Consider the following 24,515-nt stretch of genomic DNA (forward strand, 5'->3'; position numbering starts at 1 on the left):
TAAGAAGGGGTGCACCGTTCCTGGAGGTACTGCAATACCAGGTCAATGCGTGGAGTGGACAGAGCAAGCTCTTTTTCCATCTCCCTGTTCTAAAAATCCATTTAATATATGGTCCCCAGATAGGGGACGTATCAGATATTAAACTGATAAGAACAGATACTACACTTGATCTTAGCCAAAAGGCCGAGAAGCGATAACCAGAATTGGTTTGGGCCTCGAGTGGCACCCTGGCCTATGCCGGACACATCTTAGGGAGAGAGAGCGAGAGGGAGACAAACCCACGCCTACACAAGACATTTTGTCACCCAAGCCAACCCTTGAAAAGGCTGCTTTGCAGAGCAAAAACAAGAAGAATGGTGCGTTTTGCAGCCGCCGCCCACTGCAATGAATCTGAATAACTCCTCCTTTAGGGCGCAAGCAACTCCCCTCCCCCTTGCAGTCTTTCCAATTCACGATACAAAAAGACGGACAGGACAGGTTGCCTGACTTTCCGTCACTGCCACCCTTTGCCATCCTTACCCGTAGAAAGCCCTTTCATCATCCCCAAACCCTAATCTTTTCCCTTTCCTTCCCAGCCCCCAAACCCTGCCCTCTGTACCTTTCTCACCACCCGCTTCCCTTCTCCTGTCATCCCCCTACCACCCGGGAAAAAAAGAGATTGCCCCCTCCTTCCACTAGCCCACCCTCCCACCCAAAGAACAACTTCTTCTGCGCAGCTTGTTTTCTAGGCAGCAGCGCTATTGTGATGTCATCGGGGGGCATTGTGACAAGCCGCCAGTGTTCCGTCTCTTCATGTTGTGCACAGTTCAAACGGAAAATACATCAACAGGCAGACTACAGAAAAGCTTACTATCAAAGGTTAGAGGGGGGCTTTCTCAGAGGGCTTTTTACAGTTTTTCTATTCCCAATTAGCCGTTTAAGTGTACTTATTGAAAGTAGTAATTCTTTCATAGGCCGCCCTTTCTTAGTATTTGACGTTCCTTATATTGCGGTATGAGGCTTCGCAGTAGGTTGCAAACATTCATCACCCATGACTGTCCCCAATTGAGCTCAGAAGCTCAATGTCTATCATGACCTCTCTTTTAGAATGTCCAAGAGCAAGCAAACTATTCCTCCAGGAGAGGGCGCCAACAGACTACTAAAGAGATCATCATTACTCAAAGAAAACCCCAAAAACCAATGCATGATAGGAATAAACAGGTAACTTTCTTTGGAGTGGAAGCGGAGAGATCGCACCAGATGCCAATTCTAGATCTTATCACACCTGTGGTCACTGCAGCAGCAGGTGAATCCACTTTGTCCAAAAGGGATCTATTCCATTCAATTGCAAATGATCTAGATAAGACAGAGAACTGCAGCACGGGGACATAGCCGAGTTGGTCAGGTTGAGTGGTGATGAGTTTGCTATTTGGATGAATAAAGAAAGTCAAAAGTGTGAAAGATAAAAAACAAAAGGAGGAAGTGTGAAAAGTGAATGGGCCAAATTGAGGTGCATATGAAGACGTATGCTTTCTTCCAATTCATTAAATCGGGCTAATATGAATCAGGTGAATTGAGTTCTGCTTTTGGAAACTGGGTTAAGAAGGGGTGCACCGTTCCTGGAGGTACTGCAATACCAGGTCAATGCGTGGAGTGGACAGAGCAAGCTCTTTTTCCATCTCCCTGTTCTAAAAATCCATTTAATATATGGTCCCCAGATAGGGGACGTATCAGATATTAAACTGATAAGAACAGATACTACACTTGATCTTAGCCAAAAGGCCGAGAAGCGATAACCAGAATTGGTTTGGGCCTCGAGTGGCACCCTGGCCTATGCCGGACACATCTTAGGGAGAGAGAGCGAGAGGGAGACAAACCCACGCCTACACAAGACATTTTGTCACCCAAGCCAACCCTTGAAAAGGCTGCTTTGCAGAGCAAAAACAAGAAGAATGGTGCGTTTTGCAGCCGCCGCCCACTGCAATGAATCTGAATAACTCCTCCTTTAGGGCGCAAGCAACTCCCCTCCCCCTTGCAGTCTTTCCAATTCACGATACAAAAAGACGGACAGGACAGGTTGCCTGACTTTCCGTCACTGCCACCCTTTGCCATCCTTACCCGTAGAAAGCCCTTTCATCATCCCCAAACCCTAATCTTTTCCCTTTCCTTCCCAGCCCCCAAACCCTGCCCTCTGTACCTTTCTCACCACCCGCTTCCCTTCTCCTGTCATCCCCCTACCACCCGGGAAAAAAAGAGATTGCCCCCTCCTTCCACTAGCCCACCCTCCCACCCAAAGAACAACTTCTTCTGCGCAGCTTGTTTTCTAGGCAGCAGCGCTATTGTGATGTCATCGGGGGGCATTGTGACAAGCCGCCAGTGTTCCGTCTCTTCATGTTGTGCACAGTTCAAACGGAAAATACATCAACAGGCAGACTACAGAAAAGCTTACTATCAAAGGTTAGAGGGGGGCTTTCTCAGAGGGCTTTTTACAGTTTTTCTATTCCCAATTAGCCGTTTAAGTGTACTTATTGAAAGTAGTAATTCTTTCATAGGCCGCCCTTTCTTAGTATTTGACGTTCCTTATATTGCGGTATGAGGCTTCGCAGTAGGTTGCAAACATTCATCACCCATGACTGTCCCCAATTGAGCTCAGAAGCTCAATGTCTATCATGACCTCTCTTTTAGAATGTCCAAGAGCAAGCAAACTATTCCTCCAGGAGAGGGCGCCAACAGACTACTAAAGAGATCATCATTACTCAAAGAAAACCCCAAAAACCAATGCATGATAGGAATAAACAGGTAACTTTCTTTGGAGTGGAAGCGGAGAGATCGCACCAGATGCCAATTCTAGATCTTATCACACCTGTGGTCACTGCAGCAGCAGGTGAATCCACTTTGTCCAAAAGGGATCTATTCCATTCAATTGCAAATGATCTAGATAAGACAGAGAACTGCAGCACGGGGACATAGCCGAGTTGGTCAGGTTGAGTGGTGATGAGTTTGCTATTTGGATGAATAAAGAAAGTCAAAAGTGTGAAAGATAAAAAACAAAAGGAGGAAGTGTGAAAAGTGAATGGGCCAAATTGAGGTGCATATGAAGACGTATGCTTTCTTCCAATTCATTAAATCGGGCTAATATGAATCAGGTGAATTGAGTTCTGCTTTTGGAAACTGGGTTAAGAAGGGGTGCACCGTTCCTGGAGGTACTGCAATACCAGGTCAATGCGTGGAGTGGACAGAGCAAGCTCTTTTTCCATCTCCCTGTTCTAAAAATCCATTTAATATATGGTCCCCAGATAGGGGACGTATCAGATATTAAACTGATAAGAACAGATACTACACTTGATCTTAGCCAAAAGGCCGAGAAGCGATAACCAGAATTGGTTTGGGCCTCGAGTGGCACCCTGGCCTATGCCGGACACATCTTAGGGAGAGAGAGCGAGAGGGAGACAAACCCACGCCTACACAAGACATTTTGTCACCCAAGCCAACCCTTGAAAAGGCTGCTTTGCAGAGCAAAAACAAGAAGAATGGTGCGTTTTGCAGCCGCCGCCCACTGCAATGAATCTGAATAACTCCTCCTTTAGGGCGCAAGCAACTCCCCTCCCCCTTGCAGTCTTTCCAATTCACGATACAAAAAGACGGACAGGACAGGTTGCCTGACTTTCCGTCACTGCCACCCTTTGCCATCCTTACCCGTAGAAAGCCCTTTCATCATCCCCAAACCCTAATCTTTTCCCTTTCCTTCCCAGCCCCCAAACCCTGCCCTCTGTACCTTTCTCACCACCCGCTTCCCTTCTCCTGTCATCCCCCTACCACCCGGGAAAAAAAGAGATTGCCCCCTCCTTCCACTAGCCCACCCTCCCACCCAAAGAACAACTTCTTCTGCGCAGCTTGTTTTCTAGGCAGCAGCGCTATTGTGATGTCATCGGGGGGCATTGTGACAAGCCGCCAGTGTTCCGTCTCTTCATGTTGTGCACAGTTCAAACGGAAAATACATCAACAGGCAGACTACAGAAAAGCTTACTATCAAAGGTTAGAGGGGGGCTTTCTCAGAGGGCTTTTTACAGTTTTTCTATTCCCAATTAGCCGTTTAAGTGTACTTATTGAAAGTAGTAATTCTTTCATAGGCCGCCCTTTCTTAGTATTTGACGTTCCTTATATTGCGGTATGAGGCTTCGCAGTAGGTTGCAAACATTCATCACCCATGACTGTCCCCAATTGAGCTCAGAAGCTCAATGTCTATCATGACCTCTCTTTTAGAATGTCCAAGAGCAAGCAAACTATTCCTCCAGGAGAGGGCGCCAACAGACTACTAAAGAGATCATCATTACTCAAAGAAAACCCCAAAAACCAATGCATGATAGGAATAAACAGGTAACTTTCTTTGGAGTGGAAGCGGAGAGATCGCACCAGATGCCAATTCTAGATCTTATCACACCTGTGGTCACTGCAGCAGCAGGTGAATCCACTTTGTCCAAAAGGGATCTATTCCATTCAATTGCAAATGATCTAGATAAGACAGAGAACTGCAGCACGGGGACATAGCCGAGTTGGTCAGGTTGAGTGGTGATGAGTTTGCTATTTGGATGAATAAAGAAAGTCAAAAGTGTGAAAGATAAAAAACAAAAGGAGGAAGTGTGAAAAGTGAATGGGCCAAATTGAGGTGCATATGAAGACGTATGCTTTCTTCCAATTCATTAAATCGGGCTAATATGAATCAGGTGAATTGAGTTCTGCTTTTGGAAACTGGGTTAAGAAGGGGTGCACCGTTCCTGGAGGTACTGCAATACCAGGTCAATGCGTGGAGTGGACAGAGCAAGCTCTTTTTCCATCTCCCTGTTCTAAAAATCCATTTAATATATGGTCCCCAGATAGGGGACGTATCAGATATTAAACTGATAAGAACAGATACTACACTTGATCTTAGCCAAAAGGCCGAGAAGCGATAACCAGAATTGGTTTGGGCCTCGAGTGGCACCCTGGCCTATGCCGGACACATCTTAGGGAGAGAGAGCGAGAGGGAGACAAACCCACGCCTACACAAGACATTTTGTCACCCAAGCCAACCCTTGAAAAGGCTGCTTTGCAGAGCAAAAACAAGAAGAATGGTGCGTTTTGCAGCCGCCGCCCACTGCAATGAATCTGAATAACTCCTCCTTTAGGGCGCAAGCAACTCCCCTCCCCCTTGCAGTCTTTCCAATTCACGATACAAAAAGACGGACAGGACAGGTTGCCTGACTTTCCGTCACTGCCACCCTTTGCCATCCTTACCCGTAGAAAGCCCTTTCATCATCCCCAAACCCTAATCTTTTCCCTTTCCTTCCCAGCCCCCAAACCCTGCCCTCTGTACCTTTCTCACCACCCGCTTCCCTTCTCCTGTCATCCCCCTACCACCCGGGAAAAAAAGAGATTGCCCCCTCCTTCCACTAGCCCACCCTCCCACCCAAAGAACAACTTCTTCTGCGCAGCTTGTTTTCTAGGCAGCAGCGCTATTGTGATGTCATCGGGGGGCATTGTGACAAGCCGCCAGTGTTCCGTCTCTTCATGTTGTGCACAGTTCAAACGGAAAATACATCAACAGGCAGACTACAGAAAAGCTTACTATCAAAGGTTAGAGGGGGGCTTTCTCAGAGGGCTTTTTACAGTTTTTCTATTCCCAATTAGCCGTTTAAGTGTACTTATTGAAAGTAGTAATTCTTTCATAGGCCGCCCTTTCTTAGTATTTGACGTTCCTTATATTGCGGTATGAGGCTTCGCAGTAGGTTGCAAACATTCATCACCCATGACTGTCCCCAATTGAGCTCAGAAGCTCAATGTCTATCATGACCTCTCTTTTAGAATGTCCAAGAGCAAGCAAACTATTCCTCCAGGAGAGGGCGCCAACAGACTACTAAAGAGATCATCATTACTCAAAGAAAACCCCAAAAACCAATGCATGATAGGAATAAACAGGTAACTTTCTTTGGAGTGGAAGCGGAGAGATCGCACCAGATGCCAATTCTAGATCTTATCACACCTGTGGTCACTGCAGCAGCAGGTGAATCCACTTTGTCCAAAAGGGATCTATTCCATTCAATTGCAAATGATCTAGATAAGACAGAGAACTGCAGCACGGGGACATAGCCGAGTTGGTCAGGTTGAGTGGTGATGAGTTTGCTATTTGGATGAATAAAGAAAGTCAAAAGTGTGAAAGATAAAAAACAAAAGGAGGAAGTGTGAAAAGTGAATGGGCCAAATTGAGGTGCATATGAAGACGTATGCTTTCTTCCAATTCATTAAATCGGGCTAATATGAATCAGGTGAATTGAGTTCTGCTTTTGGAAACTGGGTTAAGAAGGGGTGCACCGTTCCTGGAGGTACTGCAATACCAGGTCAATGCGTGGAGTGGACAGAGCAAGCTCTTTTTCCATCTCCCTGTTCTAAAAATCCATTTAATATATGGTCCCCAGATAGGGGACGTATCAGATATTAAACTGATAAGAACAGATACTACACTTGATCTTAGCCAAAAGGCCGAGAAGCGATAACCAGAATTGGTTTGGGCCTCGAGTGGCACCCTGGCCTATGCCGGACACATCTTAGGGAGAGAGAGCGAGAGGGAGACAAACCCACGCCTACACAAGACATTTTGTCACCCAAGCCAACCCTTGAAAAGGCTGCTTTGCAGAGCAAAAACAAGAAGAATGGTGCGTTTTGCAGCCGCCGCCCACTGCAATGAATCTGAATAACTCCTCCTTTAGGGCGCAAGCAACTCCCCTCCCCCTTGCAGTCTTTCCAATTCACGATACAAAAAGACGGACAGGACAGGTTGCCTGACTTTCCGTCACTGCCACCCTTTGCCATCCTTACCCGTAGAAAGCCCTTTCATCATCCCCAAACCCTAATCTTTTCCCTTTCCTTCCCAGCCCCCAAACCCTGCCCTCTGTACCTTTCTCACCACCCGCTTCCCTTCTCCTGTCATCCCCCTACCACCCGGGAAAAAAAGAGATTGCCCCCTCCTTCCACTAGCCCACCCTCCCACCCAAAGAACAACTTCTTCTGCGCAGCTTGTTTTCTAGGCAGCAGCGCTATTGTGATGTCATCGGGGGGCATTGTGAGAAGCCGCCAGTGTTCCGTCTCTTCATGTTGTGCACAGTTCAAACGGAAAATACATCAACAGGCAGACTACAGAAAAGCTTACTATCAAAGGTTAGAGGGGGGCTTTCTCAGAGGGCTTTTTACAGTTTTTCTATTCCCAATTAGCCGTTTAAGTGTACTTATTGAAAGTAGTAATTCTTTCATAGGCCGCCCTTTCTTAGTATTTGACGTTCCTTATATTGCGGTATGAGGCTTCGCAGTAGGTTGCAAACATTCATCACCCATGACTGTCCCCAATTGAGCTCAGAAGCTCAATGTCTATCATGACCTCTCTTTTAGAATGTCCAAGAGCAAGCAAACTATTCCTCCAGGAGAGGGCGCCAACAGACTACTAAAGAGATCATCATTACTCAAAGAAAACCCCAAAAACCAATGCATGATAGGAATAAACAGGTAACTTTCTTTGGAGTGGAAGCGGAGAGATCGCACCAGATGCCAATTCTAGATCTTATCACACCTGTGGTCACTGCAGCAGCAGGTGAATCCACTTTGTCCAAAAGGGATCTATTCCATTCAATTGCAAATGATCTAGATAAGACAGAGAACTGCAGCACGGGGACATAGCCGAGTTGGTCAGGTTGAGTGGTGATGAGTTTGCTATTTGGATGAATAAAGAAAGTCAAAAGTGTGAAAGATAAAAAACAAAAGGAGGAAGTGTGAAAAGTGAATGGGCCAAATTGAGGTGCATATGAAGACGTATGCTTTCTTCCAATTCATTAAATCGGGCTAATATGAATCAGGTGAATTGAGTTCTGCTTTTGGAAACTGGGTTAAGAAGGGGTGCACCGTTCCTGGAGGTACTGCAATACCAGGTCAATGCGTGGAGTGGACAGAGCAAGCTCTTTTTCCATCTCCCTGTTCTAAAAATCCATTTAATATATGGTCCCCAGATAGGGGACGTATCAGATATTAAACTGATAAGAACAGATACTACACTTGATCTTAGCCAAAAGGCCGAGAAGCGATAACCAGAATTGGTTTGGGCCTCGAGTGGCACCCTGGCCTATGCCGGACACATCTTAGGGAGAGAGAGCGAGAGGGAGACAAACCCACGCCTACACAAGACATTTTGTCACCCAAGCCAACCCTTGAAAAGGCTGCTTTGCAGAGCAAAAACAAGAAGAATGGTGCGTTTTGCAGCCGCCGCCCACTGCAATGAATCTGAATAACTCCTCCTTTAGGGCGCAAGCAACTCCCCTCCCCCTTGCAGTCTTTCCAATTCACGATACAAAAAGACGGACAGGACAGGTTGCCTGACTTTCCGTCACTGCCACCCTTTGCCATCCTTACCCGTAGAAAGCCCTTTCATCATCCCCAAACCCTAATCTTTTCCCTTTCCTTCCCAGCCCCCAAACCCTGCCCTCTGTACCTTTCTCACCACCCGCTTCCCTTCTCCTGTCATCCCCCTACCACCCGGGAAAAAAAGAGATTGCCCCCTCCTTCCACTAGCCCACCCTCCCACCCAAAGAACAACTTCTTCTGCGCAGCTTGTTTTCTAGGCAGCAGCGCTATTGTGATGTCATCGGGGGGCATTGTGACAAGCCGCCAGTGTTCCGTCTCTTCATGTTGTGCACAGTTCAAACGGAAAATACATCAACAGGCAGACTACAGAAAAGCTTACTATCAAAGGTTAGAGGGGGGCTTTCTCAGAGGGCTTTTTACAGTTTTTCTATTCCCAATTAGCCGTTTAAGTGTACTTATTGAAAGTAGTAATTCTTTCATAGGCCGCCCTTTCTTAGTATTTGACGTTCCTTATATTGCGGTATGAGGCTTCGCAGTAGGTTGCAAACATTCATCACCCATGACTGTCCCCAATTGAGCTCAGAAGCTCAATGTCTATCATGACCTCTCTTTTAGAATGTCCAAGAGCAAGCAAACTATTCCTCCAGGAGAGGGCGCCAACAGACTACTAAAGAGATCATCATTACTCAAAGAAAACCCCAAAAACCAATGCATGATAGGAATAAACAGGTAACTTTCTTTGGAGTGGAAGCGGAGAGATCGCACCAGATGCCAATTCTAGATCTTATCACACCTGTGGTCACTGCAGCAGCAGGTGAATCCACTTTGTCCAAAAGGGATCTATTCCATTCAATTGCAAATGATCTAGATAAGACAGAGAACTGCAGCACGGGGACATAGCCGAGTTGGTCAGGTTGAGTGGTGATGAGTTTGCTATTTGGATGAATAAAGAAAGTCAAAAGTGTGAAAGATAAAAAACAAAAGGAGGAAGTGTGAAAAGTGAATGGGCCAAATTGAGGTGCATATGAAGACGTATGCTTTCTTCCAATTCATTAAATCGGGCTAATATGAATCAGGTGAATTGAGTTCTGCTTTTGGAAACTGGGTTAAGAAGGGGTGCACCGTTCCTGGAGGTACTGCAATACCAGGTCAATGCGTGGAGTGGACAGAGCAAGCTCTTTTTCCATCTCCCTGTTCTAAAAATCCATTTAATATATGGTCCCCAGATAGGGGACGTATCAGATATTAAACTGATAAGAACAGATACTACACTTGATCTTAGCCAAAAGGCCGAGAAGCGATAACCAGAATTGGTTTGGGCCTCGAGTGGCACCCTGGCCTATGCCGGACACATCTTAGGGAGAGAGAGCGAGAGGGAGACAAACCCACGCCTACACAAGACATTTTGTCACCCAAGCCAACCCTTGAAAAGGCTGCTTTGCAGAGCAAAAACAAGAAGAATGGTGCGTTTTGCAGCCGCCGCCCACTGCAATGAATCTGAATAACTCCTCCTTTAGGGCGCAAGCAACTCCCCTCCCCCTTGCAGTCTTTCCAATTCACGATACAAAAAGACGGACAGGACAGGTTGCCTGACTTTCCGTCACTGCCACCCTTTGCCATCCTTACCCGTAGAAAGCCCTTTCATCATCCCCAAACCCTAATCTTTTCCCTTTCCTTCCCAGCCCCCAAACCCTGCCCTCTGTACCTTTCTCACCACCCGCTTCCCTTCTCCTGTCATCCCCCTACCACCCGGGAAAAAAAGAGATTGCCCCCTCCTTCCACTAGCCCACCCTCCCACCCAAAGAACAACTTCTTCTGCGCAGCTTGTTTTCTAGGCAGCAGCGCTATTGTGATGTCATCGGGGGGCATTGTGACAAGCCGCCAGTGTTCCGTCTCTTCATGTTGTGCACAGTTCAAACGGAAAATACATCAACAGGCAGACTACAGAAAAGCTTACTATCAAAGGTTAGAGGGGGGCTTTCTCAGAGGGCTTTTTACAGTTTTTCTATTCCCAATTAGCCGTTTAAGTGTACTTATTGAAAGTAGTAATTCTTTCATAGGCCGCCCTTTCTTAGTATTTGACGTTCCTTATATTGCGGTATGAGGCTTCGCAGTAGGTTGCAAACATTCATCACCCATGACTGTCCCCAATTGAGCTCAGAAGCTCAATGTCTATCATGACCTCTCTTTTAGAATGTCCAAGAGCAAGCAAACTATTCCTCCAGGAGAGGGCGCCAACAGACTACTAAAGAGATCATCATTACTCAAAGAAAACCCCAAAAACCAATGCATGATAGGAATAAACAGGTAACTTTCTTTGGAGTGGAAGCGGAGAGATCGCACCAGATGCCAATTCTAGATCTTATCACACCTGTGGTCACTGCAGCAGCAGGTGAATCCACTTTGTCCAAAAGGGATCTATTCCATTCAATTGCAAATGATCTAGATAAGACAGAGAACTGCAGCACGGGGACATAGCCGAGTTGGTCAGGTTGAGTGGTGATGAGTTTGCTATTTGGATGAATAAAGAAAGTCAAAAGTGTGAAAGATAAAAAACAAAAGGAGGAAGTGTGAAAAGTGAATGGGCCAAATTGAGGTGCATATGAAGACGTATGCTTTCTTCCAATTCATTAAATCGGGCTAATATGAATCAGGTGAATTGAGTTCTGCTTTTGGAAACTGGGTTAAGAAGGGGTGCACCGTTCCTGGAGGTACTGCAATACCAGGTCAATGCGTGGAGTGGACAGAGCAAGCTCTTTTTCCATCTCCCTGTTCTAAAAATCCATTTAATATATGGTCCCCAGATAGGGGACGTATCAGATATTAAACTGATAAGAACAGATACTACACTTGATCTTAGCCAAAAGGCCGAGAAGCGATAACCAGAATTGGTTTGGGCCTCGAGTGGCACCCTGGCCTATGCCGGACACATCTTAGGGAGAGAGAGCGAGAGGGAGACAAACCCACGCCTACACAAGACATTTTGTCACCCAAGCCAACCCTTGAAAAGGCTGCTTTGCAGAGCAAAAACAAGAAGAATGGTGCGTTTTGCAGCCGCCGCCCACTGCAATGAATCTGAATAACTCCTCCTTTAGGGCGCAAGCAACTCCCCTCCCCCTTGCAGTCTTTCCAATTCACGATACAAAAAGACGGACAGGACAGGTTGCCTGACTTTCCGTCACTGCCACCCTTTGCCATCCTTACCCGTAGAAAGCCCTTTCATCATCCCCAAACCCTAATCTTTTCCCTTTCCTTCCCAGCCCCCAAACCCTGCCCTCTGTACCTTTCTCACCACCCGCTTCCCTTCTCCTGTCATCCCCCTACCACCCGGGAAAAAAAGAGATTGCCCCCTCCTTCCACTAGCCCACCCTCCCACCCAAAGAACAACTTCTTCTGCGCAGCTTGTTTTCTAGGCAGCAGCGCTATTGTGATGTCATCGGGGGGCATTGTGACAAGCCGCCAGTGTTCCGTCTCTTCATGTTGTGCACAGTTCAAACGGAAAATACATCAACAGGCAGACTACAGAAAAGCTTACTATCAAAGGTTAGAGGGGGGCTTTCTCAGAGGGCTTTTTACAGTTTTTCTATTCCCAATTAGCCGTTTAAGTGTACTTATTGAAAGTAGTAATTCTTTCATAGGCCGCCCTTTCTTAGTATTTGACGTTCCTTATATTGCGGTATGAGGCTTCGCAGTAGGTTGCAAACATTCATCACCCATGACTGTCCCCAATTGAGCTCAGAAGCTCAATGTCTATCATGACCTCTCTTTTAGAATGTCCAAAAGCAAGCAAACTATTCCTCCAGGAGAGGGCGCCAACAGACTACTAAAGAGATCATCATTACTCAAAGAAAACCCCAAAAACCAATGCATGATAGGAATAAACAGGTAACTTTCTTTGGAGTGGAAGCGGAGAGATCGCACCAGATGCCAATTCTAGATCTTATCACACCTGTGGTCACTGCAGCAGCAGGTGAATCCACTTTGTCCAAAAGGGATCTATTCCATTCAATTGCAAATGATCTAGATAAGACAGAGAACTGCAGCACGGGGACATAGCCGAGTTGGTCAGGTTGAGTGGTGATGAGTTTGCTATTTGGATGAATAAAGAAAGTCAAAAGTGTGAAAGATAAAAAACAAAAGGAGGAAGTGTGAAAAGTGAATGGGCCAAATTGAGGTGCATATGAAGACGTATGCTTTCTTCCAATTCATTAAATCGGGCTAATATGAATCAGGTGAATTGAGTTCTGCTTTTGGAAACTGGGTTAAGAAGGGGTGCACCGTTCGTGGAGGTACTGCAATACCAGGTCAATGCGTGGAGTGGACAGAGCAAGCTCTTTTTCCATCTCCCTGTTCTAAAAATCCATTTAATATATGGTCCCCAGATAGGGGACGTATCAGATATTAAACTGATAAGAACAGATACTACACTTGATCTTAGCCAAAAGGCCGAGAAGCGATAACCAGAATTGGTTTGGGCCTCGAGTGGCACCCTGGCCTATGCCGGACACATCTTAGGGAGAGAGAGCGAGAGGGAGACAAACCCACGCCTACACAAGACATTTTGTCACCCAAGCCAACCCTTGAAAAGGCTGCTTTGCAGAGCAAAAACAAGAAGAATGGTGCGTTTTGCAGCCGCCGCCCACTGCAATGAATCTGAATAACTCCTCCTTTAGGGCGCAAGCAACTCCCCTCCCCCTTGCAGTCTTTCCAATTCACGATACAAAAAGACGGACAGGACAGGTTGCCTGACTTTCCGTCACTGCCACCCTTTGCCATCCTTACCCGTAGAAAGCCCTTTCATCATCCCCAAACCCTAATCTTTTCCCTTTCCTTCCCAGCCCCCAAACCCTGCCCTCTGTACCTTTCTCACCACCCGCTTCCCTTCTCCTGTCATCCCCCTACCACCCGGGAAAAAAAGAGATTGCCCCCTCCTTCCACTAGCCCACCCTCCCACCCAAAGAACAACTTCTTCTGCGCAGCTTGTTTTCTAGGCAGCAGCGCTATTGTGATGTCATCGGGGGGCATTGTGACAAGCCGCCAGTGTTCCGTCTCTTCATGTTGTGCACAGTTCAAACGGAAAATACATCAACAGGCAGACTACAGAAAAGCTTACTATCAAAGGTTAGAGGGGGGCTTTCTCAGAGGGCTTTTTACAGTTTTTCTATTCCCAATTAGCCGTTTAAGTGTACTTATTGAAAGTAGTAATTCTTTCATAGGCCGCCCTTTCTTAGTATTTGACGTTCCTTATATTGCGGTATGAGGCTTCGCAGTAGGTTGCAAACATTCATCACCCATGACTGTCCCCAATTGAGCTCAGAAGCTCAATGTCTATCATGACCTCTCTTTTAGAATGTCCAAGAGCAAGCAAACTATTCCTCCAGGAGAGGGCGCCAACAGACTACTAAAGAGATCATCATTACTCAAAGAAAACCCCAAAAACCAATGCATGATAGGAATAAACAGGTAACTTTCTTTGGAGTGGAAGCGGAGAGATCGCACCAGATGCCAATTCTAGATCTTATCACACCTGTGGTCACTGCAGCAGCAGGTGAATCCACTTTGTCCAAAAGGGATCTATTCCATTCAATTGCAAATGATCTAGATAAGACAGAGAACTGCAGCACGGGGACATAGCCGAGTTGGTCAGGTTGAGTGGTGATGAGTTTGCTATTTGGATGAATAAAGAAAGTCAAAAGTGTGAAAGATAAAAAACAAAAGGAGGAAGTGTGAAAAGTGAATGGGCCAAATTGAGGTGCATATGAAGACGTATGCTTTCTTCCAATTCATTAAATCGGGCTAATATGAATCAGGTGAATTGAGTTCTGCTTTTGGAAACTGGGTTAAGAAGGGGTGCACCGTTCCTGGAGGTACTGCAATACCAGGTCAATGCGTGGAGTGGACAGAGCAAGCTCTTTTTCCATCTCCCTGTTCTAAAAATCCATTTAATATATGGTCCCCAGATAGGGGACGTATCAGATATTAAACTGATAAGAACAGATACTACACTTGATCTTAGCCAAAAGGCCGAGAAGCGATAACCAGAATTGGTTTGGGCCTCGAGTGGCACCCTGGCCTATGCCGGACACATCTTAGGGAGAGAGAGCGAGAGGGAGACAAACCCACGCCTACACAAGACATTTTGTCACCCAAGCCAACCCTTGAAAAGGCTGCTTTGCAGAGCAAAAACAAGAAGAATGGTGCGTTTTGCAGCCGCCGCCCACTGCAATGAATCTGAATAACTCCTCCTTTAGGGCGCAAGCAACTCCCCTCCCCCTTGCAGTCTTTCCAATTCACGATACAAAAAGACGGACAGGACAGGTTGCCTGACTTTCCGTCACTGCCACCCTTTGCCATCCTTACCCGTAGAAAGCCCTTTCATCATCCCCAAACCCTAATCTTTTCCCTTTCCTTCCCAGCCCCCAAACCCTGCCCTCTGTACCTTTCTCACCACCCGCTTCCCTTCTCCTGTCATCCCCCTACCACCCGGGAAAAAAAGAGATTGCCCCCTCCTTCCACTAGCCCACCCTCCCACCCAAAGAACAACTTCTTCTGCGCAGCTTGTTTTCTAGGCAGCAGCGCTATTGTGATGTCATCGGGGGGCATTGTGACAAGCCGCCAGTGTTCCGTCTCTTCATGTTGTGCACAGTTCAAACGGAAAATACATCAACAGGCAGACTACAGAAAAGCTTACTATCAAAGGTTAGAGGGGGGCTTTCTCAGAGGGCTTTTTACAGTTTTTCTATTCCCAATTAGCCGTTTAAGTGTACTTATTGAAAGTAGTAATTCTTTCATAGGCCGCCCTTTCTTAGTATTTGACGTTCCTTATATTGCGGTATGAGGCTTCGCAGTAGGTTGCAAACATTCATCACCCATGACTGTCCCCAATTGAGCTCAGAAGCTCAATGTCTATCATGACCTCTCTTTTAGAATGTCCAAGAGCAAGCAAACTATTCCTCCAGGAGAGGGCGCCAACAGACTACTAAAGAGATCATCATTACTCAAAGAAAACCCCAAAAACCAATGCATGATAGGAATAAACAGGTAACTTTCTTTGGAGTGGAAGCGGAGAGATCGCACCAGATGCCAATTCTAGATCTTATCACACCTGTGGTCACTGCAGCAGCAGGTGAATCCACTTTGTCCAAAAGGGATCTATTCCATTCAATTGCAAATGATCTAGATAAGACAGAGAACTGCAGCACGGGGACATAGCCGAGTTGGTCAGGTTGAGTGGTGATGAGTTTGCTATTTGGATGAATAAAGAAAGTCAAAAGTGTGAAAGATAAAAAACAAAAGGAGGAAGTGTGAAAAGTGAATGGGCCAAATTGAGGTGCATATGAAGACGTATGCTTTCTTCCAATTCATTAAATCGGGCTAATATGAATCAGGTGAATTGAGTTCTGCTTTTGGAAACTGGGTTAAGAAGGGGTGCACCGTTCCTGGAGGTACTGCAATACCAGGTCAATGCGTGGAGTGGACAGAGCAAGCTCTTTTTCCATCTCCCTGTTCTAAAAATCCATTTAATATATGGTCCCCAGATAGGGGACGTATCAGATATTAAACTGATAAGAACAGATACTACACTTGATCTTAGCCAAAAGGCCGAGAAGCGATAACCAGAATTGGTTTGGGCCTCGAGTGGCACCCTGGCCTATGCCGGACACATCTTAGGGAGAGAGAGCGAGAGGGAGACAAACCCACGCCTACACAAGACATTTTGTCACCCAAGCCAACCCTTGAAAAGGCTGCTTTGCAGAGCAAAAACAAGAAGAATGGTGCGTTTTGCAGCCGCCGCCCACTGCAATGAATCTGAATAACTCCTCCTTTAGGGCGCAAGCAACTCCCCTCCCCCTTGCAGTCTTTCCAATTCACGATACAAAAAGACGGACAGGACAGGTTGCCTGACTTTCCGTCACTGCCACCCTTTGCCATCCTTACCCGTAGAAAGCCCTTTCATCATCCCCAAACCCTAATCTTTTCCCTTTCCTTCCCAGCCCCCAAACCCTGCCCTCTGTACCTTTCTCACCACCCGCTTCCCTTCTCCTGTCATCCCCCTACCACCCGGGAAAAAAAGAGATTGCCCCCTCCTTCCACTAGCCCACCCTCCCACCCAAAGAACAACTTCTTCTGCGCAGCTTGTTTTCTAGGCAGCAGCGCTATTGTGATGTCATCGGGGGGCATTGTGACAAGCCGCCAGTGTTCCGTCTCTTCATGTTGTGCACAGTTCAAACGGAAAATACATCAACAGGCAGACTACAGAAAAGCTTACTATCAAAGGTTAGAGGGGGGCTTTCTCAGAGGGCTTTTTACAGTTTTTCTATTCCCAATTAGCCGTTTAAGTGTACTTATTGAAAGTAGTAATTCTTTCATAGGCCGCCCTTTCTTAGTATTTGACGTTCCTTATATTGCGGTATGAGGCTTCGCAGTAGGTTGCAAACATTCATCACCCATGACTGTCCCCAATTGAGCTCAGAAGCTCAATGTCTATCATGACCTCTCTTTTAGAATGTCCAAGAGCAAGCAAACTATTCCTCCAGGAGAGGGCGCCAACAGACTACTAAAGAGATCATCATTACTCAAAGAAAACCCCAAAAACCAATGCATGATAGGAATAAACAGGTAACTTTCTTTGGAGTGGAAGCGGAGAGATCGCACCAGATGCCAATTCTAGATCTTATCACACCTGTGGTCACTGCAGCAGCAGGTGAATCCACTTTGTCCAAAAGGGATCTATTCCATTCAATTGCAAATGATCTAGATAAGACAGAGAACTGCAGCACGGGGACATAGCCGAGTTGGTCAGGTTGAGTGGTGATGAGTTTGCTATTTGGATGAATAAAGAAAGTCAAAAGTGTGAAAGATAAAAAACAAAAGGAGGAAGTGTGAAAAGTGAATGGGCCAAATTGAGGTGCATATGAAGACGTATGCTTTCTTCCAATTCATTAAATCGGGCTAATATGAATCAGGTGAATTGAGTTCTGCTTTTGGAAACTGGGTTAAGAAGGGGTGCACCGTTCCTGGAGGTACTGCAATACCAGGTCAATGCGTGGAGTGGACAGAGCAAGCTCTTTTTCCATCTCCCTGTTCTAAAAATCCATTTAATATATGGTCCCCAGATAGGGGACGTATCAGATATTAAACTGATAAGAACAGATACTACACTTGATCTTAGCCAAAAGGCCGAGAAGCGATAACCAGAATTGGTTTGGGCCTCGAGTGGCACCCTGGCCTATGCCGGACACATCTTAGGGAGAGAGAGCGAGAGGGAGACAAACCCACGCCTACACAAGACATTTTGTCACCCAAGCCAACCCTTGAAAAGGCTGCTTTGCAGAGCAAAAACAAGAAGAATGGTGCGTTTTGCAGCCGCCGCCCACTGCAATGAATCTGAATAACTCCTCCTTTAGGGCGCAAGCAACTCCCCTCCCCCTTGCAGTCTTTCCAATTCACGATACAAAAAGACGGACAGGACAGGTTGCCTGACTTTCCGTCACTGCCACCCTTTGCCATCCTTACCCGTAGAAAGCCCTTTCATCATCCCCAAACCCTAATCTTTTCCCTTTCCTTCCCAGCCCCCAAACCCTGCCCTCTGTACCTTTCTCACCACCCGCTTCCCTTCTCCTGTCATCCCCCTACCACCCGGGAAAAAAAGAGATTGCCCCCTCCTTCCACTAGCCCACCCTCCCACCCAAAGAACAACTTCTTCTGCGCAGCTTGTTTTCTAGGCAGCAGCGCTATTGTGATGTCATCGGGGGGCATTGTGACAAGCCGCCAGTGTTCCGTCTCTTCATGTTGTGCACAGTTCAAACGGAAAATACATCAACAGGCAGACTACAGAAAAGCTTACTATCAAAGGTTAGAGGGGGGCTTTCTCAGAGGGCTTTTTACAGTTTTTCTATTCCCAATTAGCCGTTTAAGTGTACTTATTGAAAGTAGTAATTCTTTCATAGGCCGCCCTTTCTTAGTATTTGACGTTCCTTATATTGCGGTATGAGGCTTCGCAGTAGGTTGCAAACATTCATCACCCATGACTGTCCCCAATTGAGCTCAGAAGCTCAATGTCTATCATGACCTCTCTTTTAGAATGTCCAAGAGCAAGCAAACTATTCCTCCAGGAGAGGGCGCCAACAGACTACTAAAGAGATCATCATTACTCAAAGAAAACCCCAAAAACCAATGCATGATAGGAATAAACAGGTAACTTTCTTTGGAGTGGAAGCGGAGAGATCGCACCAGATGCCAATTCTAGATCTTATCACACCTGTGGTCACTGCAGCAGCAGGTGAATCCACTTTGTCCAAAAGGGATCTATTCCATTCAATTGCAAATGATCTAGATAAGACAGAGAACTGCAGCACGGGGACATAGCCGAGTTGGTCAGGTTGAGTGGTGATGAGTTTGCTATTTGGATGAATAAAGAAAGTCAAAAGTGTGAAAGATAAAAAACAAAAGGAGGAAGTGTGAAAAGTGAATGGGCCAAATTGAGGTGCATATGAAGACGTATGCTTTCTTCCAATTCATTAAATCGGGCTAATATGAATCAGGTGAATTGAGTTCTGCTTTTGGAAACTGGGTTAAGAAGGGGTGCACCGTTCCTGGAGGTACTGCAATACCAGGTCAATGCGTGGAGTGGACAGAGCAAGCTCTTTTTCCATCTCCCTGTTCTAAAAATCCATTTAATATATGGTCCCCAGATAGGGGACGTATCAGATATTAAACTGATAAGAACAGATACTACACTTGATCTTAGCCAAAAGGCCGAGAAGCGATAACCAGAATTGGTTTGGGCCTCGAGTGGCACCCTGGCCTATGCCGGACACATCTTAGGGAGAGAGAGCGAGAGGGAGACAAACCCACGCCTACACAAGACATTTTGTCACCCAAGCCAACCCTTGAAAAGGCTGCTTTGCAGAGCAAAAACAAGAAGAATGGTGCGTTTTGCAGCCGCCGCCCACTGCAATGAATCTGAATAACTCCTCCTTTAGGGCGCAAGCAACTCCCCTCCCCCTTGCAGTCTTTCCAATTCACGATACAAAAAGACGGACAGGACAGGTTGCCTGACTTTCCGTCACTGCCACCCTTTGCCATCCTTACCCGTAGAAAGCCCTTTCATCATCCCCAAACCCTAATCTTTTCCCTTTCCTTCCCAGCCCCCAAACCCTGCCCTCTGTACCTTTCTCACCACCCGCTTCCCTTCTCCTGTCATCCCCCTACCACCCGGGAAAAAAAGAGATTGCCCCCTCCTTCCACTAGCCCACCCTCCCACCCAAAGAACAACTTCTTCTGCGCAGCTTGTTTTCTAGGCAGCAGCGCTATTGTGATGTCATCGGGGGGCATTGTGACAAGCCGCCAGTGTTCCGTCTCTTCATGTTGTGCACAGTTCAAACGGAAAATACATCAACAGGCAGACTACAGAAAAGCTTACTATCAAAGGTTAGAGGGGGGCTTTCTCAGAGGGCTTTTTACAGTTTTTCTATTCCCAATTAGCCGTTTAAGTGTACTTATTGAAAGTAGTAATTCTTTCATAGGCCGCCCTTTCTTAGTATTTGACGTTCCTTATATTGCGGTATGAGGCTTCGCAGTAGGTTGCAAACATTCATCACCCATGACTGTCCCCAATTGAGCTCAGAAGCTCAATGTCTATCATGACCTCTCTTTTAGAATGTCCAAGAGCAAGCAAACTATTCCTCCAGGAGAGGGCGCCAACAGACTACTAAAGAGATCATCATTACTCAAAGAAAACCCCAAAAACCAATGCATGATAGGAATAAACAGGTAACTTTCTTTGGAGTGGAAGCGGAGAGATCGCACCAGATGCCAATTCTAGATCTTATCACACCTGTGGTCACTGCAGCAGCAGGTGAATCCACTTTGTCCAAAAGGGATCTATTCCATTCAATTGCAAATGATCTAGATAAGACAGAGAACTGCAGCACGGGGACATAGCCGAGTTGGTCAGGTTGAGTGGTGATGAGTTTGCTATTTGGATGAATAAAGAAAGTCAAAAGTGTGAAAGATAAAAAACAAAAGGAGGAAGTGTGAAAAGTGAATGGGCCAAATTGAGGTGCATATGAAGACGTATGCTTTCTTCCAATTCATTAAATCGGGCTAATATGAATCAGGTGAATTGAGTTCTGCTTTTGGAAACTGGGTTAAGAAGGGGTGCACCGTTCCTGGAGGTACTGCAATACCAGGTCAATGCGTGGAGTGGACAGAGCAAGCTCTTTTTCCATCTCCCTGTTCTAAAAATCCATTTAATATATGGTCCCCAGATAGGGGACGTATCAGATATTAAACTGATAAGAACAGATACTACACTTGATCTTAGCCAAAAGGCCGAGAAGCGATAACCAGAATTGGTTTGGGCCTCGAGTGGCACCCTGGCCTATGCCGGACACATCTTAGGGAGAGAGAGCGAGAGGGAGACAAACCCACGCCTACACAAGACATTTTGTCACCCAAGCCAACCCTTGAAAAGGCTGCTTTGCAGAGCAAAAACAAGAAGAATGGTGCGTTTTGCAGCCGCCGCCCACTGCAATGAATCTGAATAACTCCTCCTTTAGGGCGCAAGCAACTCCCCTCCCCCTTGCAGTCTTTCCAATTCACGATACAAAAAGACGGACAGGACAGGTTGCCTGACTTTCCGTCACTGCCACCCTTTGCCATCCTTACCCGTAGAAAGCCCTTTCATCATCCCCAAACCCTAATCTTTTCCCTTTCCTTCCCAGCCCCCAAACCCTGCCCTCTGTACCTTTCTCACCACCCGCTTCCCTTCTCCTGTCATCCCCCTACCACCCGGGAAAAAAAGAGATTGCCCCCTCCTTCCACTAGCCCACCCTCCCACCCAAAGAACAACTTCTTCTGCGCAGCTTGTTTTCTAGGCAGCAGCGCTATTGTGATGTCATCGGGGGGCATTGTGACAAGCCGCCAGTGTTCCGTCTCTTCATGTTGTGCACAGTTCAAACGGAAAATACATCAACAGGCAGACTACAGAAAAGCTTACTATCAAAGGTTAGAGGGGGGCTTTCTCAGAGGGCTTTTTACAGTTTTTCTATTCCCAATTAGCCGTTTAAGTGTACTTATTGAAAGTAGTAATTCTTTCATAGGCCGCCCTTTCTTAGTATTTGACGTTCCTTATATTGCGGTATGAGGCTTCGCAGTAGGTTGCAAACATTCATCACCCATGACTGTCCCCAATTGAGCTCAGAAGCTCAATGTCTATCATGACCTCTCTTTTAGAATGTCCAAGAGCAAGCAAACTATTCCTCCAGGAGAGGGCGCCAACAGACTACTAAAGAGATCATCATTACTCAAAGAAAACCCCAAAAACCAATGCATGATAGGAATAAACAGGTAACTTTCTTTGGAGTGGAAGCGGAGAGATCGCACCAGATGCCAATTCTAGATCTTATCACACCTGTGGTCACTGCAGCAGCAGGTGAATCCACTTTGTCCAAAAGGGATCTATTCCATTCAATTGCAAATGATCTAGATAAGACAGAGAACTGCAGCACGGGGACATAGCCGAGTTGGTCAGGTTGAGTGGTGATGAGTTTGCTATTTGGATGAATAAAGAAAGTCAAAAGTGTGAAAGATAAAAAACAAAAGGAGGAAGTGTGAAAAGTGAATGGGCCAAATTGAGGTGCATATGAAGACGTATGCTTTCTTCCAATTCATTAAATCGGGCTAATATGAATCAGGTGAATTGAGTTCTGCTTTTGGAAACTGGGTTAAGAAGGGGTGCACCGTTCCTGGAGGTAGTGCAATACCAGGTCAATGCGTGGAGTGGACAGAGCAAGCTCTTTTTCCATCTCCCTGTTCTAAAAATCCATTTAATATATGGTCCCCAGATAGGGGACGTATCAGATATTAAACTGATAAGAACAGATACTACACTTGATCTTAGCCAAAAGGCCGAGAAGCGATAACCAGAATTGGTTTGGGCCTCGAGTGGCACCCTGGCCTATGCCGGACACATCTTAGGGAGAGAGAGCGAGAGGGAGACAAACCCACGCCTACACAAGACATTTTGTCACCCAAGCCAACCCTTGAAAAGGCTGCTTTGCAGAGCAAAAACAAGAAGAATGGTGCGTTTTGCAGCCGCCGCCCACTGCAATGAATCTGAATAACTCCTCCTTTAGGGCGCAAGCAACTCCCCTCCCCCTTGCAGTCTTTCCAATTCACGATACAAAAAGACGGACAGGACAGGTTGCCTGACTTTCCGTCACTGCCACCCTTTGCCATCCTTACCCGTAGAAAGCCCTTTCATCATCCCCAAACCCTAATCTTTTCCCTTTCCTTCCCAGCCCCCAAACCCTGCCCTCTGTACCTTTCTCACCACCCGCTTCCCTTCTCCTGTCATCCCCCTACCACCCGGGAAAAAAAGAGATTGCCCCCTCCTTCCACTAGCCCACCCTCCCACCCAAAGAACAACTTCTTCTGCGCAGCTTGTTTTCTAGGCAGCAGCGCTATTGTGATGTCATCGGGGGGCATTGTGACAAGCCGCCAGTGTTCCGTCTCTTCATGTTGTGCACAGTTCAAACGGAAAATACATCAACAGGCAGACTACAGAAAAGCTTACTATCAAAGGTTAGAGGGGGGCTTTCTCAGAGGGCTTTTTACAGTTTTTCTATTCCCAATTAGCCGTTTAAGTGTACTTATTGAAAGTAGTAATTCTTTCATAGGCCGCCCTTTCTTAGTATTTGACGTTCCTTATATTGCGGTATGAGGCTTCGCAGTAGGTTGCAAACATTCATCACCCATGACTGTCCCCAATTGAGCTCAGAAGCTCAATGTCTATCATGACCTCTCTTTTAGAATGTCCAAGAGCAAGCAAACTATTCCTCCAGGAGAGGGCGCCAACAGACTACTAAAGAGATCATCATTACTCAAAGAAAACCCCAAAAACCAATGCATGATAGGAATAAACAGGTAACTTTCTTTGGAGTGGAAGCGGAGAGATCGCACCAGATGCCAATTCTAGATCTTATCACACCTGTGGTCACTGCAGCAGCAGGTGAATCCACTTTGTCCAAAAGGGATCTATTCCAATCAATTGCAAATGATCTAGATAAGACAGAGAACTGCAGCACGGGGACATAGCCGAGTTGGTCAGGTTGAGTGGTGATGAGTTTGCTATTTGGATGAATAAAGAAAGTCAAAAGTGTGAAAGATAAAAAACAAAAGGAGGAAGTGTGAAAAGTGAATGGGCCAAATTGAGGTGCATATGAAGACGTATGCTTTCTTCCAATTCATTAAATCGGGCTAATATGAATCAGGTGAATTGAGTTCTGCTTTTGGAAACTGGGTTAAGAAGGGGTGCACCGTTCCTGGAGGTACTGCAATACCAGGTCAATGCGTGGAGTGGACAGAGCAAGCTCTTTTTCCATCTCCCTGTTCTAAAAATCCATTTAATATATGGTCCCCAGATAGGGGACGTATCAGATATTAAACTGATAAGAACAGATACTACACTTGATCTTAGCCAAAAGGCCGAGAAGCGATAACCAGAATTGGTTTGGGCCTCGAGTGGCACCCTGGCCTATGCCGGACACATCTTAGGGAGAGAGAGCGAGAGGGAGACAAACCCACGCCTACACAAGACATTTTGTCACCCAAGCCAACCCTTGAAAAGGCTGCTTTGCAGAGCAAAAACAAGAAGAATGGTGCGTTTTGCAGCCGCCGCCCACTGCAATGAATCTGAATAACTCCTCCTTTAGGGCGCAAGCAACTCCCCTCCCCCTTGCAGTCTTTCCAATTCACGATACAAAAAGACGGACAGGACAGGTTGCCTGACTTTCCGTCACTGCCACCCTTTGCCATCCTTACCCGTAGAAAGCCCTTTCATCATCCCCAAACCCTAATCTTTTCCCTTTCCTTCCCAGCCCCCAAACCCTGCCCTCTGTACCTTTCTCACCACCCGCTTCCCTTCTCCTGTCATCCCCCTACCACCCGGGAAAAAAAGAGATTGCCCCCTCCTTCCACTAGCCCACCCTCCCACCCAAAGAACAACTTCTTCTGCGCAGCTTGTTTTCTAGGCAGCAGCGCTATTGTGATGTCATCGGGGGGCATTGTGACAAGCCGCCAGTGTTCCGTCTCTTCATGTTGTGCACAGTTCAAACGGAAAATACATCAACAGGCAGACTACAGAAAAG

The 24,515-nt window shown here is 46.4% G+C and overlaps 16 non-coding genes across 16 annotated transcripts; all 16 read right to left on the bottom strand.

Annotated features, from left to right (window-relative positions):
• Positions 1-4: 4 nt before the first annotated feature.
• On the bottom strand, positions 5-195 carry LOC142265929 (U2 spliceosomal RNA). Its single transcript, XR_012732132.1, has one exon. It is a non-coding gene; the product is annotated as a U2 spliceosomal RNA (small nuclear RNA).
• Positions 196-1,582: 1,387 nt separating this feature from the next.
• Positions 1,583-1,773, bottom strand: LOC142265930 (U2 spliceosomal RNA). Its single transcript, XR_012732133.1, has one exon. It is a non-coding gene; the product is annotated as a U2 spliceosomal RNA (small nuclear RNA).
• Positions 1,774-3,160: 1,387 nt separating this feature from the next.
• Positions 3,161-3,351, bottom strand: LOC142265932 (U2 spliceosomal RNA). Its single transcript, XR_012732134.1, has one exon. It is a non-coding gene; the product is annotated as a U2 spliceosomal RNA (small nuclear RNA).
• Positions 3,352-4,738: 1,387 nt separating this feature from the next.
• On the bottom strand, positions 4,739-4,929 carry LOC142265934 (U2 spliceosomal RNA). Its single transcript, XR_012732136.1, has one exon. It is a non-coding gene; the product is annotated as a U2 spliceosomal RNA (small nuclear RNA).
• A 1,387-nt stretch (positions 4,930-6,316) lies between these two features.
• Positions 6,317-6,507, bottom strand: LOC142265935 (U2 spliceosomal RNA). The gene has a single exon (XR_012732137.1). It is a non-coding gene; the product is annotated as a U2 spliceosomal RNA (small nuclear RNA).
• A 1,387-nt stretch (positions 6,508-7,894) lies between these two features.
• LOC142265936 (U2 spliceosomal RNA) lies at positions 7,895-8,085 on the bottom strand. Its single transcript, XR_012732138.1, has one exon. It is a non-coding gene; the product is annotated as a U2 spliceosomal RNA (small nuclear RNA).
• A 1,387-nt stretch (positions 8,086-9,472) lies between these two features.
• LOC142265937 (U2 spliceosomal RNA) lies at positions 9,473-9,663 on the bottom strand. Its single transcript, XR_012732139.1, has one exon. It is a non-coding gene; the product is annotated as a U2 spliceosomal RNA (small nuclear RNA).
• Positions 9,664-11,050: 1,387 nt separating this feature from the next.
• Positions 11,051-11,241, bottom strand: LOC142265938 (U2 spliceosomal RNA). Its single transcript, XR_012732140.1, has one exon. It is a non-coding gene; the product is annotated as a U2 spliceosomal RNA (small nuclear RNA).
• Positions 11,242-12,628: 1,387 nt separating this feature from the next.
• On the bottom strand, positions 12,629-12,819 carry LOC142265893 (U2 spliceosomal RNA). The gene has a single exon (XR_012732102.1). It is a non-coding gene; the product is annotated as a U2 spliceosomal RNA (small nuclear RNA).
• A 1,387-nt stretch (positions 12,820-14,206) lies between these two features.
• Positions 14,207-14,397, bottom strand: LOC142265939 (U2 spliceosomal RNA). The gene has a single exon (XR_012732141.1). It is a non-coding gene; the product is annotated as a U2 spliceosomal RNA (small nuclear RNA).
• A 1,387-nt stretch (positions 14,398-15,784) lies between these two features.
• On the bottom strand, positions 15,785-15,975 carry LOC142265940 (U2 spliceosomal RNA). The gene has a single exon (XR_012732142.1). It is a non-coding gene; the product is annotated as a U2 spliceosomal RNA (small nuclear RNA).
• A 1,387-nt stretch (positions 15,976-17,362) lies between these two features.
• LOC142265941 (U2 spliceosomal RNA) lies at positions 17,363-17,553 on the bottom strand. The gene has a single exon (XR_012732143.1). It is a non-coding gene; the product is annotated as a U2 spliceosomal RNA (small nuclear RNA).
• Positions 17,554-18,940: 1,387 nt separating this feature from the next.
• Positions 18,941-19,131, bottom strand: LOC142265943 (U2 spliceosomal RNA). Its single transcript, XR_012732144.1, has one exon. It is a non-coding gene; the product is annotated as a U2 spliceosomal RNA (small nuclear RNA).
• Positions 19,132-20,518: 1,387 nt separating this feature from the next.
• On the bottom strand, positions 20,519-20,709 carry LOC142265944 (U2 spliceosomal RNA). Its single transcript, XR_012732145.1, has one exon. It is a non-coding gene; the product is annotated as a U2 spliceosomal RNA (small nuclear RNA).
• A 1,387-nt stretch (positions 20,710-22,096) lies between these two features.
• On the bottom strand, positions 22,097-22,287 carry LOC142265845 (U2 spliceosomal RNA). The gene has a single exon (XR_012732058.1). It is a non-coding gene; the product is annotated as a U2 spliceosomal RNA (small nuclear RNA).
• Positions 22,288-23,674: 1,387 nt separating this feature from the next.
• LOC142265946 (U2 spliceosomal RNA) lies at positions 23,675-23,865 on the bottom strand. The gene has a single exon (XR_012732147.1). It is a non-coding gene; the product is annotated as a U2 spliceosomal RNA (small nuclear RNA).
• Positions 23,866-24,515: the final 650 nt, after the last annotated feature.

The sequence above is a fragment of the Anomaloglossus baeobatrachus genome, unplaced genomic scaffold (genome assembly GCF_048569485.1).
Source record: "Anomaloglossus baeobatrachus isolate aAnoBae1 unplaced genomic scaffold, aAnoBae1.hap1 Scaffold_2783, whole genome shotgun sequence".
Taxonomy (NCBI): domain Eukaryota; kingdom Metazoa; phylum Chordata; class Amphibia; order Anura; family Aromobatidae; genus Anomaloglossus; species Anomaloglossus baeobatrachus.